Here is a 20,515-nt window from a genome sequence, read left to right as displayed (position 1 = left end):
TCAGAATTGACTATACCAATAAGCAAGAAAGGAAGGCTAGAGTGAACCTGTTGATGTTGTAATACAGAGCTCTTTTAATATATATACAGATAATTAGGTATATACATATAGATATGTTTATACCTATAGCTTATACCTATAGATAGGTTAATCTACATAATGTATTTCCTAGCTTTGTCCACTGAAAATCAGGCCTAGAAATCATGACATCCCTGTTATCAAGGAGAGCCAACACCCAAATCTTAGTTTCTAAATACCATTCTAAATACCATTCTCAGGAATTGGGGCTCCTTGGGGAAATGGCTGATTCTAAGACTGAAGCAGAGAGAATGCAAGATGAGCCTCAGGTATCTTGTAGAGTGCCAGGAGAGGGAAAGAAGAGAAGGGGTGTGTCAAAAGGACTCAGGAGTCAGCCCAAAATAGCATTTAATGGATACAGCTGAAACTATTTGAGCAATAAGACAAATAATAACATGGGATTCTAACTCAAAGATTAAATAAATATCCATGAGACCATACTAACATAAATAATTAACTAAATACATTAATGGGGAATAAGGAAAAAAGACTTCCTTTTAGAATTTGAATTAATGCATGTAAATATTCCCCCCCAGGAGGTGGAATTTAATTCCCCTTGAGTGTGCACTGGTCTTAGAGAGTTTCATCTAAAGGATAGAGTATGGAAAAGAAAAAAATAGTAACTACAGAGAAAAACCTAGTAGACAGCACTTTAACCAAGTGATCAAGGGTGATCAAGGTTAACATCAATAGTGATTAGTCATGTTGGTATCTTATGTCCAATGATAGGATAAATGAGAAAGGCACTTCACATCTGTGGTGTTCTTCATGAAACCCATAATTCCATTCTAATCATGAGACAATGTGAGGCAAACACAAACTGAAGGTCATTTTATTCATTCATTCATTCATTCATTCATTCATTCATACAACATACTTGCCCAGCACTCTATAGCTACTGAAGTCATGGAAACCAAGGAAAGACAGATTGTCACAGATCAGAGAGGATTAAGCCATAAAGTAATGCAGTATCCTGGATTGGATCCTAATACAGAAAAAAAGCACCAGTGGAAAAGCTTCTGAAACCCAAATAAAGTCTGTAGTTCCGTTAAGGGTGTTGTGTCAGTGTTAATCTGTTAGTTTTGACAAATATACTGTGGTTATGTACCCAGCAGGCTATGAATATAAAGGAAAGATACATAGGAACTCTCAGGATACTCGGTACTATCTTTACAACTTTTCTCTAAATCTACAATTATTCCAGCATAAGAAGTTAAAAATCAGTTGGCATTTTAAAAATAAAATCCTGCATGGTCATCTCAAATAAATTTAGAAAAATAGTATTCAAAACTATTCAGTACTAATTCATGATGACATCTCAGCAAACCAGAAATAGAAGAGAACTTCCTCAACTGAGAAAGGGTCTAGAAATCCTGTATCTAACAATAATGATGAAAGGCAAAATATTTTCACCCCTTACGATCACATGTCTGCTCTCACCACTTTCATCAAACATCATACTGAACGTCCTAGCCAGTGCAGTAAGGAAAAAATAAGTAAAATGCATACAATCCAGGAAAAAAAAGAAGCTAAACTGTCTTTATTCACAAATGACATGATTATATACACAGAAAAACTGAAGGAATTGTGATAAAAGCTCTTAAAACGAATAAATGAGCTTACCGAAGACATAAGATATGGAGCAATATATAAAATCAATTGTATGTCTATGTAATAGCAACAAACAACTAGGACCTGAAAATTTAAAATGATTTCATTCACAATAACATTCAGAATAACAAATAATTGAGTAATAGCTTTAACCACCCCTCCAAAAAATGTTTAAGACCTATACACTGAAAAATTTTTTTAAATGTTTAAAAATCAAAAACATAAATAAAGAGACATACCAGGCTTAGGAAGTAGAAGATTTAATATGACTAAAATGTCAAATTTATCTATAGACCTAATTTAATTTGAATAAAAATTCCAGCAGGGTTTTTTGGTTAGAAAATGAAAATCGATTCTAAAATATATGGCAATGCAAAGGACCTAGAATAACCAAGGAAATCTTGAAATAAAACAGAAAATCAATAAGGAAACACTAGACTTGAACTATACTTTAGACCAAATGGACCTAAAAGACAATGTATAGAACATTCCATCCAAGAGCAGCAGAGTACACATTCTTCTCAGAATGTACACATGGAACATTCTCCAGGATAGATCATAGGTTAGCCACAGAACAAGTCTTAACAAATTTAAGATTGTAATCATATCAAGTATCTTTTCCAACTACAGTAGTAGCCATTTTGAAATATGCCCAGAGAATTCTATTGTCCTTAATTAGGCCTGTCTTCAAGAGAAACTATTTTACTAGAGCCTAACCTAATGAGAATTTACCAGAGCCTAACTAACCAGGAGAATGGAAATACCCATGTAGCCTTCTCCAATCTCCCACACAGAGGAGGAAAAATATCCAACACCAGTACTTTCTAGCCTTCAATGTGGAGTAAAGGAAATACCCAACCCCAGCTCCCTACAGCTTCCACATGTCTCCAGAGAGGCTCAATGAGAAGTAATTTTTAAGATCACAGCCCAGGGGTACAGGCTCACTACAAGACTGAGATTTAATCATAGGACTAGGGAATGCTTCCTTTCCCCTTTAGCCCTTACCACCACATCCATAGGATTTCTATAAAAACAGGGAAAATTATAATGGAAAGAATTTCACATTGCAGACTTTAAGAAGAAGTCTTTAGGGAAAGCCAAAGACACGGAGGAGACAAAAATAAAAACACCAGAGGAAAATTTAGTCTCTGACACCTACACCTACAGTCAAGAGTAAACACAGCCTAACTCCTAGCCAGATAAACATAACCTCACAGTAAAGGCCTATTTACCTCACTTCTTTTAACCCTGTGGATCTTGTCTAGGTTTAAACAAAAATTACAAAGCATATTAAAGGACAAAAAGCATAGCTTAAAGAAACAGGGTAAGCATCAGAACCAGACTCAAATATGGCAGAATGTTAGATATTTCACACTGGAAATTTACTGTGGTCAGTATGCTAAGGGATCTAATGAAGAGTGGACAACATGCAAGAACAGATGGGCAATGTAGCAGAGAGATAGAAACTGTAAAAAGAATCAAAAAGAAATGCTAGAAATAAAAAATATTGTAACATAAATTAAAAATGCCTTTGATGGACTCATGAACAAACTCGGTATGACTGGGGAAAGAATCAATGAACTTGAAGATACATCAATAGTAATTTCCCAAACTGAAAAGCAAAGGGGAAAGTATGAGAGAAAAAAAAAGAACACTAATATCCAAAAAATACAGGACAATTACAAAAGGTATAATATATATGTAATTGAAATACCAAAAGAGAAAAAAACAATATAAAAATGTTTGAAGTAATCATGACTGAGAATTTTCCAAAATTAATGACAGACATCAAATCGTAGATGAGGATCCTGACAAATTACCAAGCAGAATAAATACCAAAAAGTCTATAATTAGGAATATCATATCAAAAATGTCAAGAAAAGAATGGCCAATAAGTACATGAAAAGGGGCACAAAATCATTACTCACTAGGTAAATACAAATCAAAATCACAATGAGAAACCACTTCACACCCTCTAAGATGGCTATACTCAATAAGTCAGATAATAACAAGTGTTGGGGAAAATGTGGAGAAATGGGAACCTTCATATATTCCTAATGGGAATGTAAAATAGTGTAGTCATTTTGGAAAACAATTTGGCAGCTCCTCAAAAAGTGAAACAGAGGGGCACCTGGCTCAGTTGTTAAGCGTCTGCCTTCAGCTCAGGTCATGGTCCGAGGGTCCTGGGATTGAGCCCCATGTAGGGCTCCCTGCTCCGTGGGAAGCCTGCTTCTCCCTCTCCCACTCCCCCTGCTTGTGTTCCCTCTCTCGCTGTCTCTCTGTCAAATAAATAAATAGAATCTTTAAATTAAAAAAAAAGTGAAACAGAGAGTTACCATGTAACCAAGAATTTCACTCCTACATATATCCCAAGATAACTGAAAACATTTTTCTAGATATGTTTCCTCAGGCAAGGGAAACAAAAGCAAAATCAAATTGCTGGGACCACACCAAAATAAAAATCTTTTGTACAGTGAAGGAAACGGTCAATGAAACAAAAAGGCAACCTACTGAACCGGAGAAGAAGATACTTGCAAATGACATATCCAATAAGGGGTTAATACCCAAAATAAAGAACTTACACAATTCAACACCCAAAAAATAATCCTGTTAAGAATGGGCAGAGAATGGGGCGCCTGGGTGGCTCAGTCGTTAAGCGTCTGCCTTCGGCTCAGGTCATGATCCCAGGGTCCTGGGATCGAGCCCCACATCTGGCTACCTGCTCAGCAGGGAGTCTGCTTCTCCCTCTGCCACTCCCCCTGCTTGTGTTCCCTCTTTCGCTGTCTCTCTCTCTCTGTCAAATAAATAAATAAAATCTTAAAAAAAAATAATTACATCTTTAAAAAAAAAAAAAAGAATGGGCAGAGAACCTGAATAGGCATTTTTCCAAAGAAAACATATGGCTGGCCAACACGTGAAAAGGTGCTCAACATCATTAATCATCAGGGAAATGCAAATTAAAGCCATAATGAGATATATGATACACATGTCAGAATGGCTAAAATCAAAAACAAGAAATAACAAGTGTTGGTGAGGATATGAAAAAAAAAGGAACACTTGTGCACTGTTGGTGGAAATGCAAATTGGTGCAGCCACTGTAGAAGACAGTATGGAGATTCCTCAAAAAATTAAAAATAAAATTACCATATAATCTAGTAATTTCACTATTTACCCAAAGAAAATAAAAACACTAATTCTTCAAAAAGATTTATGCACCCCTATGTCTATTGCAGCTTTTACAATAGCTAAGACAGGGAAGCATCCCAAGTGTCCATCCATAGATGAATGGATAAAGATGTGATGTATATATTTACACACACACACACACACACACACACACAAACACACACACTGAAATATTACTTAGCCATAAAAAAGAATAAAATCTTGCCATTTGCAACAGCATGGGTGAAACTGAAGGGTCTAATGCTAAGTAAAATAAGTCAATCAGAGAAAGACAAATACCATATGATTTCACTCATATGTGGAAATTTAAGAAACAAAACAAACAAAAAGACCAGAAAACAAACTCAAATACAGAGAACAAACTGATGGTTGCCAGAGGGGAGGTGGGTGGGGGGATGGATGAAATAGAGAAAGGGAATGAAGAGTACACTCATCTTTTTTTTTTAAGATTTTATTTATTTGACAGAGAGAGACAGTGAGAGAGGGAACACAAGCAGCAGGGCGAGTGGGAGAGGGAGAAGCAGGCTCCCCGCGGAGCAGGGAGCCCGATGCGGGACTCGATCCCAGGACCCCAGGATCATGACCTGAGCCGAAGGCAGAGGCTTAACGACTGAGCCACCCAGGCGTCTCTACACTTACCTTAATGAGCATAGCAATGTATAAAATTGTTGAATCATTATATTGTACACCTGAAACTAGTATAACACTGTGTTAATTATACTTCAATAAAAATAATTACATAATTACATAAAAATTAAAAATAATAAAATAAAATTTTGTAACTATGTAGAGTAATAGATGTTATCTAGATTTGTGGTGATCATTTTGTAACATACACAAATATCAAATCATTATGTTGTATACCTGAAACTAATTAATGTTGTGTGTGTGTGTGTGTGTGTGTGTGTGTCAATTATATCTCAATAAAAATAAATCTAGGGCAGGGGTGCCCTAGGATGGCTCAGTCAGCTGAGCATCCAACTCTTGATTTCTGCTCAGGTCATGATCTCAGGGTTGTGGGATCGAACCCCACATCAGGTTCAATGCTCAGCAGAGTCAGCTTGTTCCTTTCCCTCTGCTCCTCCCCCTGCTCGCGTGCTCTCTCTCTCAAATAAATAAATAAATAAATAAATAAATAAAATATTTTTTTAAAAATCTAGGGCAGTGAGTGATACTGTATGATACTATAATGATGGATACATGTCATTATACATTTGTCCAGCCAAACCCATATAATGTACAACACCAAGAGTGAACCATTAAATAAACTATGGACTTTGGGTGATTATGATGCATCAATGTACATTTATCAGTTTTAACAAATATACCACTCTGGTGAAAGATGCTGACAATGAGACGGGGGCAGCTAAGCGTGTATTGGGGCAGAGGGTACGTGGGAAATCTTTGTAGCTTCTCTCAGTTTTGCTGTGAACCTGAAACTGTTTTTAAAAATAGTCTTTAAATATGAGAGTTTTTAAAAGATTGTGTTTATTTATTAATGTATTAATTTGTTCATTTATTTATTTATTCATTTACTTATTTGAGAGAGAGAGAGAGAGCACAGAGGCAGAGGGAGAAGCAGACTCCCTGCTAAGCACGGAGCCTGATGTGGGGCTCGATCCCAGGACCCCGGGATCATGACCTGAGCCGAAGGCAGACACTTAACCAACTGAGCCACCCAGGCGTCCTGAGAAAGATTTTTTTAAGTATAACGTACATCATTCAACACTGAGAAGTTGTTAGGCACTTACTATGTACCAGACACTATCAGGCTTCGGTGATAGGAGAGATGAATACAATTTGGCCTTCACACTCAAACAAACCAATCCATTAAGGAAAGAAAGCAAACAGATGAAAGAACAGTTGCAGTGCAGTGTGGTGGGGTTGTGATGGTATTAATGTTCAGATGCAGTAGTGAATGAGATAAAGGAGTCCACGATTGACCCTCCTTGGCAGAATTAGGGTATGATTCCTTGAGGCTTAGAAGTTCAAGGCAGGTCTTGAAGAATAAGTAGCGTTTTGCAGGGGATGTACAGAGAAAGAAAAACGCCAGACACTGAAAAAAAAAATATGCAAACATGTGAAGGCTTATTTGCCTACCAAAAAAAACTACTAAAACTCAGCTCAATGGTATAACCTAAACCAACTCTCTGAAACAGAACTGAGTTGCCGTCCTTGAATTAGACGTCATCAGTGTGAACCAGCTACTGAAGTTCAGGTTTCTCTGATGGAACTGTAAAAGGGACATAGTCCAGAGAGAGAGAGGGGAGCCATATAATCACCACACGTACCAACAAATTCTAACAGTAAACACTGTAAATAAGGGCATGGCAGTAACTCTTGCAGTATATAATTAACATTATGAATAAGACTAAGTGGATCTATGTGCCGAGGTAATGTAAATATCCCCATCAACTCAATCAGACCCAAATAATGACTCTAGAATAACTTATCTGGGTAAATAAAAGCTCTTATTGTTTTCACATTCTGACAACTAACTAATCAACACTCATTCATAAAGAGCACATAACTATGATTAAATATAAATTCCAGACAGGAAAGATTCATTTTACAACTTTCCCAGTTGATTAGCCACATCAGCACAATCTTGTTACCTACCCCCTTCTCTGAGGCAGACTTCATCAATCTGGAAAATGAAGGCAGACCACTGATTGGAGGGCAAACCTGAAAAGGATTAAACACTTAGCATGGCATTCTAAAACACTGTAATTATGGTGCAATTAACCATACTGCATATTAAACGTGCAACTCTGAAATGTGTTCAGACTCCCCAATTATAACTAGTTATTCTTCAAAGAATTTTGCCGCCCACATTGAATTTTCTCTAGTGCTTCTTTGTTATAATTCAGGTGTGACAGTCGCTAATATATCTAAAAGGACAGTTAATAAAAAGTAGGTATTCTTTACTGTAAACCCAACGCATGCATGCCAGGTAATACCCAACCATTACCACTAATAATCATGTTTCAGACAGGCAGATCTATTATACAATTGGACTCTGCCCTCTTTAAAACATATTTAGTGGTCAGCTATGAAGAGGCAGTGAAATTGAGGCAAGAGTAAAAGTGTAGGTAGGAGTCTAGAAACCTGCATTTGTTTTTTATTTTCCCAACTGAGCAAGTCACTTAAACCTCTCTAAATCTCAATTTCCTCATCTGTCATTTGGGGTTTAAATCTGCCCATGATTTTGATGAAGATCAAAGGCTCAACTAACAGGAGAACACTTAAAAAGTTGATCATTTCACCCAAATTTAAGTTGCTACTCTATTATGGACTCAGACTGTGTTCTAAAAGAATGGTCAATGAAAAGGGACCTATAGAGATGTCTGCAATTATAATTCAGCCAGGCATGATATTGAAAATATTTAACCACAGCACTAATTAATTAATTGGAAAGAAATCAGCTTTAGGCAATTGGTACAACCTGCAGAGTACAGAGCAGTTTTAGATTATCCTAGATTAAAGACGAGCAGAGAATTTTGAAAATAGGGTAGAAAAGGATACAAAAATACTGATTCAAAGAGATACATGCACCCTGATGTTTTAGCAGCATTATCAACAATAGCCAAATTATGGAAAAAGCCCAAATGTCCATTGACTGATGAATGGATTAAGAAGATGTGGGGGACATATAGATACAGATATGTATATATATAATGGAATGTTACTCAGCCATGAAAAAGAATGAAATCTTGCCATTTGCAATGATATAGATGGAGCTAGATAAGCAAAATAATTCAGTCAGAAAAAGACAAATACCATATCATTTCACTCATGTGAAATTTAAGAAACCAATGAACATGGGGGTAATAAAAGGAGATGAAAACGGGGTAGAAGGGGTAGAAGAGCTAGGTGGCTCAGTCGATTGGGCATCTGCCTTTGGCTCAGGTCATGATCCCAGGGTCCTGGGACTTAGCCCTGCATTGGGCTCCCTGCTCCGCGGGGAGCCTGCTTCTCCCTCTCCTTCTGCCTTGCACTCCCCCTGCCTGTGTGTGCGTGCACTCTCTCTGTCAAATACATACATACATACATACATACATACATACATACATACATAAAGGAAATAAAATGGGGTAGAAAATGATAAATTTCTGGCAGGGGGTAGCCAATGGCATTTCAACCTAGCTTTGTGTTAATGGCAGTAGAATTTCTACAATATAGGAGATAGTGGCAACCCTTGAAATTATTTGTTTTATTATTTGTCTTCTCTGACAGAGAGTAATGAAAAGAGGAAATATGTCTGTCTTAATCATCTCTATATTCCTAGTGAGCACAAAATCTGCTATAGGAATTCGCAAATGTTTGTTGACTGAAGAAATGAGCAAAGGAATGAACAGACATTTCTGCTCTATTCTTCAATGGCCAGACAGGTCCAGAATACTGTGTTCTCAGTGCCATGATTTAAGAGAGCTAGGGATAAAGGAGAGGGTCTACAGTTAAGGAAATGAGGGGCCATTAGATACTAAACATGTCATGATATATCTTAAAATATTTTAGTATAAAAATATAACATATCAAAATACATGGAACACAGCTGTAATAGTACTAAGAGGGACATTTATACTGCTAAATGCTTACATTAGGAAAAATATCTCAAATCCATAATCTAAGTACCTCAAAAAACCATAAAAAGAAGAGCAAGATAAATCCAAAGCAAGCTGAAGGGAGGAAATAATGACATTAGGAGCAGAAATAAACGAAATTGAAAACAGAAAAGCAGAAGAGAATATCAACAAAACAAAAAGCTGCTTCATTAAAAAAAACCAATAAGATTGATAAACTTCTAATATGACTGAGAAAGATAAAGAGAGAGAAGACATAAATCACCATTATTAGGAATGAAACAGAGGATATCACTACAGCCATTAAAAATATAATATGGGATTAAACAGCCAATAAGTTAAAGAAGAAATCACAAAGGTAATTGGAAAACTTTGAGATGAATAGAAATGTATGAGATGTAGCAAAAGCAGTGCTCAGAGTGAAATTTAGAGCTATCAATGCCTACATTAGAAAAAGAAGATCTCAGATCAGAATCTTACTGTACATCTTAATGAACTAGAAAAGAAAAGCAAATGGAACCCCAGAACTAGCAAACAAAATAGTAAGGTTATAGCAGAAAAACAATTAGAAAAACAATAGAAAGAAAAAATAAAACCAAAAGTTAATTCTTTGAAAAAAATCAACAAAATTGACAAACTTTAGCTAGAACAACTAAGAAAAGACGATTCCATGACTAACATCAAAAATTAAAGTGGAGACATTATTACTGAACTTACAGAAATAAAAAGGATTATTCAATGATCTATTTTATACCGAAAAATTAGGCAACCAGGATAAAATGGACAAATTCCTAGAAAAACAAACTACCAAAACTAACATAAGAAGGAATAGAAAATCTTAATAAACCTCTAACAAGTAAAAAGATCAGATCAGGAATAAAAAATCATCCAACAAATAAATGCCAAGAATTAGATAACTTCACTGGTATATTCTACCAAACTTTTGAAGATGAATTAACACCGATTTTTTTCAAACTCTTAAAAGAAATAGGAGAATGACCACCTCCTGACTCATTCCATGAGGCCAGTGTTAACTTGATACCAAGCCCTACAAAGACATCACAAGAAAACTATAGACCAATATCCTTTATGAATATAGAAGCAAAAATTCTCAACAAATACTAGGATACCAAATTCAGCAGCACATTAAAGGGACAATGCCTGATGATGTAATGAGATTTATCCCAGCAATGCAAGAGTGGTTCAACATGAAAATCCATCAATGTAAGATACCATATTAATAGACTGAAAGAGGAAAAAACAACCTAATCATTTTAACAGACACAGAAAAAACATCTGACAAAATCTGACATCCTTTCATGATAAAAACATTCAATACACTAAAGACAGAAGACAAACTTCCTCAATGGGTTAGAGAGCATTTATGGAAAAAAACACAACTAACATCATATTCAATAGAAAAACACTGAAAGCTTTCCCTTAAGAACACAACAAAGATGATAACTCTCACTACTTACATTCAATGACGTTGCACTGAAGTCCTACCCAAAGTAATTCAGCAAGAAAAATAAATAAAAGACATCCAAATTAGAAGGGAAGAAATAAAATTATCTACTCCCAGATGACATGATCATAAATATAAAGATTTTTTTTTATTTATTCATTTGAGACACAAAGATACAGAGAGAGAGAGAGAGCATGAGCAGAGGGAGAAGCAGAGGGAGGGGGAGAAGCAGACTCTCCGCCGAGCAGGGAGCCTGATGTGGGGCTCGATCCCAGGACCCCAGGATCATGACCTGAGCCGAAGGCAGACGCTTAACCATCTGAGCCACCCAGGCGCCCCTGACATGATCATAAACATAGAAAACCCCTAGGGATCCACAAAAACCTACTAGAGCTAATAAACAAATTCAGCAAAATTGTATGATACAAAATCAGTTCTGTTGTATTTCTATACACTAGCAATAAACAATTGAAAAAGAAATACAGAAAACAATTCCTTTTATAATCGCATCAAAAAGAATGAAATATTTAGGTATAAATTTAACCAAGGAGACATAAGACTTGTACACTAAAAATGACAAAACATTGCTGAAAGAATTTAAAGAAGACCTAAATAAATAGAAAATTCCCATGATCATGGATTAGAAGATATAATATTGTTAGAATGGTAATGTTTCCCAAATATATCTACATATTCTATGCAACCCCTATCAAAATCTCAATGACCTTTTTTTTTTTTTGGCAGAAACATAAACCTATCCTAAAATTCATATGAAATTGTAAGGGATCCTGAATAGCCAAAACAATCTTGAAAAAGAAAAATTAGAAAACTCACACTTCCCAATTTCCTAACTTTCTATAAAGCTAAAGTAATACAGTAATCAGTATGGTACTGGCATAAGGATAAACATATGGATCAATAAAGTAGAAATAAGAGCTGAGAAATAAAACCATTCATCTATAGTCATCCTGCATGCAGATGTTTATAGCAACTTTATTCATAATTGCCAAAACTTGAAAGCAACCAAGATATCATTCAGTAGGTGAATGGATAAATACTGAGGTATACCCAGACAATGGAATATTATTAAGCACTCAAAATAACTGAGTTATCAAGTCATGAAAAGACATAGAATGAACAAATGCATATTACTAAGTGAAAGAAGCTGATCTGAAAAGACTACATACTGTATGATTCCAACTCTATGATGTTCTGGAACAGGCAAAAGTATGGAGACAGTAAAAAGAGCAGTAGTTGCCAGGGGTGGGGAGCAGGGAATTGAGTAGGTGGAGCACAGAGGATTTTTAGGGCAGTGCCTGCATCTGTAGGATACCATAATGATGAAGATAAGACATTATATATTTGTCCAAACCTACAGAATATACAATACCAAGAGTGAAAGATCATATAAACCATGGACTTTGGATAATTATGATGTATAATAAATGTCCCACTCTGGTGGGAGATATTGATAATGGGGAGGTTATGTATGGGGACAAGGGGTATATGGAACCTCTCTGTATCTTCCCCTCAATTTTGCTGTGCACCTAAAACTGCTCTAAAGAAGTAAAGTCTTTAAAAAAAAAAAAAAGGATACAAAGAAGGAAACTACAGCCAAAAAGAGACTCAAGAGACATATCAATTAATCATACTATTCTATTTATTCAAATAAATGAGCTGTAAAAACAAAATAAACTAAAACAAAAAAGCATATGAGATAATTAGGGAAATTCGTACAATGAATATTTGATGATATTACTGATAATACTGTTACATTTTTAGGTGTGAAAATGGCATTATGATCATGTATTTTAAGAGTTCTTATCTTTCAGAGGTATACACTGAAATATTTATGGGTAAAGGGGCACAGTGTCTGGGATTTGTTTCATGATAATTGAGGAAGGGAAGAGTATGGCCGTGTGTTGACATATGTTGAAGCTGGGTGATGGGTATATGGAATGTATTCAAGTATCCTGTTTGTGTAGATGTTTGAAATATTCCATGATATAAACCTTTTAGAAATCCAGTTAAAATAAATAAAATTTAAAGTAAAGAAAATGATCTGGCACAAAATCAAACTCCACCTGGCTTCACTATGAATACCCTTGCAGAGTTGATCAGCAAGGTTAGTCAAGCACTTTTCATTAAAAAAAAAAAAATCCTACAGCTAATATTATTCTGAATGGTGAAAAACTGAATGCTTTCCTTCTAAATTTGAAAACGAAGTAAAGATTCTCAGTCTCACCACTGCAGTTAAATAAATACTGAAATGGAAGTTGCAGCCACTGCAGTGAGGCAGGAAAAAGAAAAAAGGCAAACCAATTGGAAAGGAAGAAATAAAACTTCAGAAAACAATCATGTTATCTGAAATAGGGAATCTACCAAAAAAAAGTCTAGAACTAATAAGTGGATTCAACAATGTAGCAGGAAATAGGATGAACACACAAAGATCAATTCCATATAACAAGAAACATATAAAACCCAAATTCAAAGCACAACACAATCTATAAACACTCGAAAGAAAATGAAGTAGTTAGGTATAAATTTAATGAAACATGTACATGATCTGTATCCTGAATATTACTAAATGCTGACAAAAGAAATCAAAAACCTAAATAAATGGAGACATTCCATGTCTATGGATTAGAAGACTTAACAGAGCAAACATATGAGTTCTCCCCACATTGATGTATAAGTTTAATGCAATTCCTATCAAAATCTCAGCAAGGCTTTTTGTAGCCATCAAAAATCTCACTGTAGGGCGCCTGGGTGGCTCAGTTGGTTAAGCAACTGCCTTCAGCTCAGGTCATGATCCTGGAGTCCCGGGATCGAGTCCCACATCAGGCTCCCTGCTCTGCGGGGAGTCTGCTTCTCCCTCTGACCCTCTTCCCTCTCGTGCTCTCTATCTCTCATTCTCTCTCTCTCAAATAAATAATAAAATAAAATCTTTAAAAAAAAAATCTCACTGTAAAATTTAAATTTAAAATGGAAAAGGCACAAGCCCTAGATTAGCTAAAATATATTTAAAATGAAGAATAAAGCAGAAGGAATCACTCTATCTTATATGAAGACCTATGATATGGATATGGTAATCAAGACAGGAGGTATTGACAGATGGATGGACACACAGATCAATGGAAAAGAACAGAGAACCCAGAAAAAAACCCACACATATATGTCCAACTGATATTTGACAAAGGTTCAAAAGCAATTCAATGGTGGAAAGATCACCTTTTCAACAGATGGGGCTAGAGCAACTGGGCATCCATAGGCAAAAAAACAAACAAAAAAAACCTAAATCTAAACCTCACACCTTATGCAAAAATTAAATCAAAATGGATCATGGACTTCCATGTAAAACATAAAAATATAAAACATTTAGAAAAACATAGGTGAAAATCTTTGTGATTCTTCAACTTAACACCAAAAAGCAAGATTCATAAAAGGAAAAGTTGATAAATTCAATCGCATCAAAATTTTCAAATTTCATTCTGCAAAAGTCCCTGTTAAGAGATGAAAAGACAAGCTGCAAACTTAGAGAAATATTGTAAACCATATGACTGACAAAGGACTAGTATCTAGACTATATAGTGAACTCTCACAACAGTAAAAATAAAAAGTCCAATTAAAAAATTGTCCAAAGAAATAAACAGACATCTCTACAAAGAGCAAATAGCCACATGAAAAGATGTTCAACATCATTAGCCATTAAAGGAAAATGCAAATCTAAGCTACTAGATAGCACTACACACCAATCAAAATGACCAAAAAAAAAAAAAAAATGACAAGGCAGAGCACACAAAATTTTAGGTCAGTGAAACTCTTCTGCATGATACTATAATGGTGGATACATATCATTTGTCAAAACCCATAAAACGTACAACACCAAGAAAGAATCCCAATTTAAACTATGAACTTTGAGTAATAATGATGTGTCAAGGTAGGTACATAGATGGTAACAAATGTATTACTCTGGTATAGGATGTTGATAATAGGGGAGGCTATATGTGTGTAGGCCAAGGAGTACATGGAAACTCTCTGTACTTCTTGCTTGCTCAGTTTTGTTGTGAACCTAAAACTGACCTTTTTAAAAAGTCTGTTAAAGAAAATATTCCCCAGGAGGAGGATTCTGGGAGAATGGTGGAGTAGGAAGCACCAAGAATCCATCTCCCCACCTAGACAATAATGACACTGGCAAAATCTAATGTAATTATTTTGGAACTCTGGTCTATTGAAGGCCTGCAACTTCCAAGGGAAGGTTTGAATGGTAAATTGAGGTTAAATTTAGTCAATTTCAGCTCTTAGCTCAGCAGCAGCAGCTTACCATCCTCTATCCCCAAACTCACAGCAGGCAGCCATGCACCTGTTCCAGGAGCACTTTGCACACAACTTGTGAGGGTCAGAGTAAGTAAGTACCCTGTCCCCAAACATTGGGGAACTGTATTCTGATAACACTGATTGCTGCTTCTGATTACGGAGGTGCAGACACAGAGATGCAAGTCCCTTCCCCCTCTGGCTAATGTGACTTCCAGGGAGATTTAAAGGATTGGCATCTTTCCTCCTGTGCAAACAGTACAGGCACAGGCTTAGAAAAGACCTGAAAAGACTTTAATTTGACACCTCAGGCTGATCTCCAGCAGAGCCTACAAAAATCAGAAAACAAAACAGACAAAACCACAGCAGCAAACCCTGGGAAAGAGGGAGAATATGATTTCCAGATTATTCACTTAATTACCATTAACCTCAAATGTCTAGTAATCATCAAAAAAACCACAAGGCATAAAAAGAAACAGGATAGGAAGACCCATTCAAATGAAAAAAAACATCAACAGAAATCATCCCTAAGAAATACCAGTGGAGGACTTACTAGACAAAGACTTTAAAACAACTATCTTGGGGCACCTGGGTGGCTCAGTCAGTTAAGCATCTGATTCTTGATTTCGGCCCAGGTCATGATCACAGAGTCATGAGATCAAGCCCCTCATCAGGCTCTGCACTGAGCACAGAGTCTGCTTGAGGTTCTCTCTCTCCCTCTCCCTCTGCCTCTCCCTCCACTCACACTAAATAAATAAATACATAAATAAATAAAACATTTTTTAAAAAAATAAACAAATAAAACTATCTTAAAGACGCTCAAAGAACTAAAGGAAGACATGGATAAAGTCAAGAAAATGATCTATAAATAAAACAGAAATATCAATAAAGAGACAGAAAACATACAAAGAAACCACAAAGAAGTTGTGGAGCCATTCTGTGTTTTCTACATGATTTAAAAGACTAAAACATTAAAAAAATGTATATTAATCTAAAAGGTAATATTATTGTAACTTTGTCTTTTAACTTGACATTCTGTTTTCTTAATGATTTAAGAGTAATACATTTAAAAAACAATTATTATTTTTTGGTTTTGGACATACAATGTCTAAAGATGTAATTCTGTGATATCAAAAACTGAAAGAAGATGGGGATGAGCTACATAGGAGAATTTTTGTATGTTACTGAAATTAAGCTGGTATCAATTCAAATTGATAATTTTAGGATGTTAAATGTAATTCTCATGGTAACTACACAAAGAATATAGCTATAGAATGTATATAAAAGAAAATGAAAAGAATTAAAAACACTTTACTATTAAAAAATCAACTAAACACAAAAGAAGACACTAACACAGGAAATGAGAGACAAAAAAGCTATAAAGCTTATGGAGAATAAACAGCAAAGTGAGAGAAGTAAGTCCTTCCTTAACAGTAATTACTTTAAATGTAAATGGATTAAACTGTCCAGTCAAAAGTCTATGCACTAACAATGAACAATCCAAAAAGAAAATTAAGAAAACAATTCTGTTTACAATAGCATCAAAAAGGATAAAATATTTAGGAATGAACTTAACCAAGGAGGTGAAAGACTTGTACAATAAAAACTATAAAACATTGCTGAAAGAAATTAAATGACACATAAATAAATGGAAAGACATTCCATGTTCATGGACTGGAAGACTTAATATAGTAAAATTTCATTACTACTCAAAGCAATAGAGATTTAATGCAATCTCTATTGAAATCCCCCCTTTTTTATAGAAATAAAAAAATCCACTGTAAAATTTATAAATATCTTAAGGGACCATGAATAGCCAATACAACTGTGAAAAAAAAGAATAAAACTGGAAGACTCACACTTCCCAATTTCAAAACTGACCACAAAGCTGTAGTAATCAGAACAATATGGTACTGGTGTAAAGACAGACATACAGACCAATGGAATATACTAGAGAACCCCAAATAAACACTTGCATATGTGGAAAATTATTTTTTGACAATGGAGCCAAGACCATTCAATGGAAAAAGGACAGTCTTTTCAACAAATGGCTCTAGAAAAACAGGATATCTACTTGCAAAAGAACAGAGTTGGACCCTTATCTAACATAATATACAAAAATCAACTCAAAATGGATGAAAGTCCTAAATGTAAGACATGCAACTATAAAACTCTTAGAAGAAAACATAGGTCACAAGCTTCATGTCATTGGATTTGGCAATGATTTCTTGCATAGGACACCAAAGGAACAGGCAACATAAGTAAAAATAGACAAATTAGAATTATGAAAATTAGACATTTTTGTGCATCAAAAGACATTGTTAATAAAGTGGAAAGGTTACCCACAGAATGGGAGAAAATATGTGTAAATCATATGTCTAATAAGAGATTAATATCTAGAATATATAGAAAACTTCTAAAACTCAAAGACAACAACAACAAAAAAACACCCAATTTTAAAAATGGGCAAAGGATTTGAATAGGTATTTCTCCAAAGAAGATATGCAAATGGATGATAAGCACATGAAAAGAGGCCCAATCACTGTTAGGGAAATGCAAATCAAAACCACAATAAAGTATCACCTTGCATCCATTAGGATGGCTGCTTAAAAAAAGTATTGGTGAAGAGGTGGATAAATTGGAACCTTGTGTACTGTTACTGATAATGTAAAATGGTGTAGCTGCTGTGGAAAACAGAATATTTGCCCCTCTAAAAAATTAAAAAGAATTACCATATTATCCAGCAATTCAACTTCTGAGTATGCCCAAAAGCAGCATCTTTCTGAGATCTTTGTACACCTATGTTCTCAGCAGCATTATTCACAATAGCTAAAAGGTAGAAGCCCAAACCCAGTGTCCATCAACTGGTGAATGGGTTAACAAAATGTGGTCTCCATATACAATGGAATATTATTCAACCTTATAAAGGAAGAAAATCTGACAATGCTACAATATAGAAGAACCTTGGGGACATTATGCTAACTGAAATAAGCCAGTCACAAAAAGACAAATACCATATGATTCCAGGTACCTATATGAGGTACCTGGGTAATCAAATTCATAGAGACAGAAAGTGGAATGGTGCTTGCCAGAAGCTAGAGGAGGAAGGAATGAGGAGTTGCTGTTTAATGGGTATAGAGTTTCAGTTTTATTAGATAAAAAGAGTTCTGGGGATGGATAGTGCTAATTATTGCAGAATAATATGAATGTTTTTAATACCACTGAACTGCACACATAAAAATTGTTAAGACAGTAAATTTTATGTGTATTTTTACAGAATTAAAAAATACCCACTGCCTCCCCAAATAAAAATAATAATGACAATGCTAAATGTTGGCAAAGATGCAAAGAAACCAGATCACTCATAAATGGCTGGAGGAAAGTAAAATGGAACAGTGACTCTGGAAAACAGTTTGGCCGTTTCTTAGACCACTTAACATGCAACTATCATACAACCAGCAATTACACTCTTGGGTATTTTTATCCCAGAGACATGAAAACTTATGTTCACACAAACACCTGTATAATATCACAAATGTTCACAGCAGCCACTGGAAACAATCCCCATGTCCTTCCACAAGTGAATGATGAAATACACTGTGGTACATCCACACAATGGGATATTGCTCAGCAATGAACACAAACCCTTGATATACACAACTTGGATGAATATGCAGGGAATTATGGTACATGAACAAAGCCGATCCTAAACGGTTACATATGTATGATTCCATGTATGTAGCACCCTTGAAAGACAAAGTTATAGAAATGGAGAATAGATTAATGGTGGCCAGGGGTTGGTGGTTGGGGGAGGAGGGATATGGCTATAGAAGGACAGCAGAAGAGGTCCTTGTGGTATTGGAACTATCCTATATCTTGACTGTAGGGATGACTATATGGATATTATACTATTGTTTTGCAAGATAGTACCATTGAGGGAAACTGGATAAAGGATCTCTCAGAATTATTTTTTGCAACTGCATGTCAATCTACATTTATCCCAAAATAAAAAGTATAATTAAAAATATATAGTTATTTTTATTTTAACATGTTATTCATATTAACATGTAGTGGTTTTGTACTGTTATTTTTAGTGAAGTAAAATAAATATATATTTTTTAAGATTTTATTTATTTGAGGGAGAGAGCGGAGAAGTGGGGAGAGAGAAGGTAGAAGCAGTAGGGAGGCACAGAGGGACAAGCAGACTCCCTGCTGAGCTCAGAGCCTGATGCAGGGCTGGATCCCAGGACCCTGAGCCAAAGTCAGACACGTAACCTACTGAGCCACCCATGCACCCCAGTGAAATAAGTATTTTATTTTTTAAGAAATTTTTTAAGTAGGCTCCACACCCATCATGGAGCCCAATGTGGGGCTTGAACTCAGGACCCTGAGATCAATGAGGTAAGAACATGAGTCAGACACTTAACCAACTGAGCTATCCAGGCGCCCCTGAAATAAATCTTTTAAACTTCAGTTTTAATTTCTAATAGAGTAAATGTTAATAGACAGAACACACTTAGAGAAAAGCTTGGGGTCCTCAATAATTTTTAAAATGGGGTCTTTGGACTGAAGAGTTTGAGAACAGCTCCTCTGTCCAACGGCCTATATATTTAGAATTATCTCTCCATTCATAGTGAGGCATGAATCGTTGCATTTAACTTGGACCCTAGGTGACTCCAAAGAGCAAGAAACAGAGAGCAAGTGATATGCAAAGTCTTTCCAACTTTATCAAGGGAGGAGCTGCCTATAGTAAGTCAACCAAGGCACCATGCCCGAAGTGTGTACGATACACAGGAACCTCACCTCGAGTAGATAACAAGGAATACAAAAGGTCATAAATTTCAACCAGAGGAATACAAAAGGTCATAAATTTCAACCAGAGGAGACAATTTTCATGATGACAATACTGCCTTGAAGTTTACTTCTTACCCTAACAGGTCTTTCAGTAGTAATTCATGTTAGGGAAAGCTCATGGTATTTTCAACAGTCTCTAGTATGAGAAATAAGAAGAAAGGAACCCTAGGAATAGTAGCAACTCTTAACAAAAACCCAGTGTGGTGCATGCAGTGCCTAGAACAGAACATCTCTGCGTGGATGATTGGCTCCTAATTTTAAAAAAAGGAGAAAAGAAGAACAAATGTTGAACTAGCATAGGAATCTGATTTGGAAGAAATGAAAACACAGTTTTTATGCAAAATGGTCAAGGCCTACCTGCCATTGTTCATATTATGTTAATACACTATTACCATGCATATTCAAAATGAAATCTATTGTTCTT

The 20,515-nt window shown here is 35.6% G+C and overlaps 2 long non-coding RNA genes across 3 annotated transcripts in view; one reads left to right on the top strand and one right to left on the bottom strand.

The window, feature by feature from the left end:
* The window catches only part of LOC141374625 (uncharacterized), a 54,701-nt gene that overhangs the window by 11,451 nt on the left and 22,735 nt on the right, over positions 1-20,515 (top strand). The window lies entirely within an intron of this gene.
* The window catches only part of LOC141374626 (uncharacterized), a 28,367-nt gene continuing 14,627 nt past the window's right edge, over positions 6,776-20,515 (bottom strand). For both annotated transcript variants that reach the window (XR_012381648.1, XR_012381649.1), the window contains 2 exons: positions 7,495-7,560; positions 6,776-6,931 (listed from right to left, as the gene is read on the bottom strand). This is a non-coding gene — a long non-coding RNA (uncharacterized lncRNA). The remainder of the gene's footprint in view (positions 6,932-7,494; positions 7,561-20,515) is intronic.

This window comes from Callorhinus ursinus, unplaced genomic scaffold (assembly GCF_003265705.2).
Source record: "Callorhinus ursinus isolate GAN/ISIS: 27379988/994484 unplaced genomic scaffold, GSC_fseal_2.0 scaffold20, whole genome shotgun sequence".
In the NCBI taxonomy this organism is placed as follows: Eukaryota; Metazoa; Chordata; class Mammalia; order Carnivora; family Otariidae; genus Callorhinus; species Callorhinus ursinus.
Note: the sequence above shows the minus strand (reverse complement) of the source record. Positions and strands in the feature narration are given on the sequence as shown.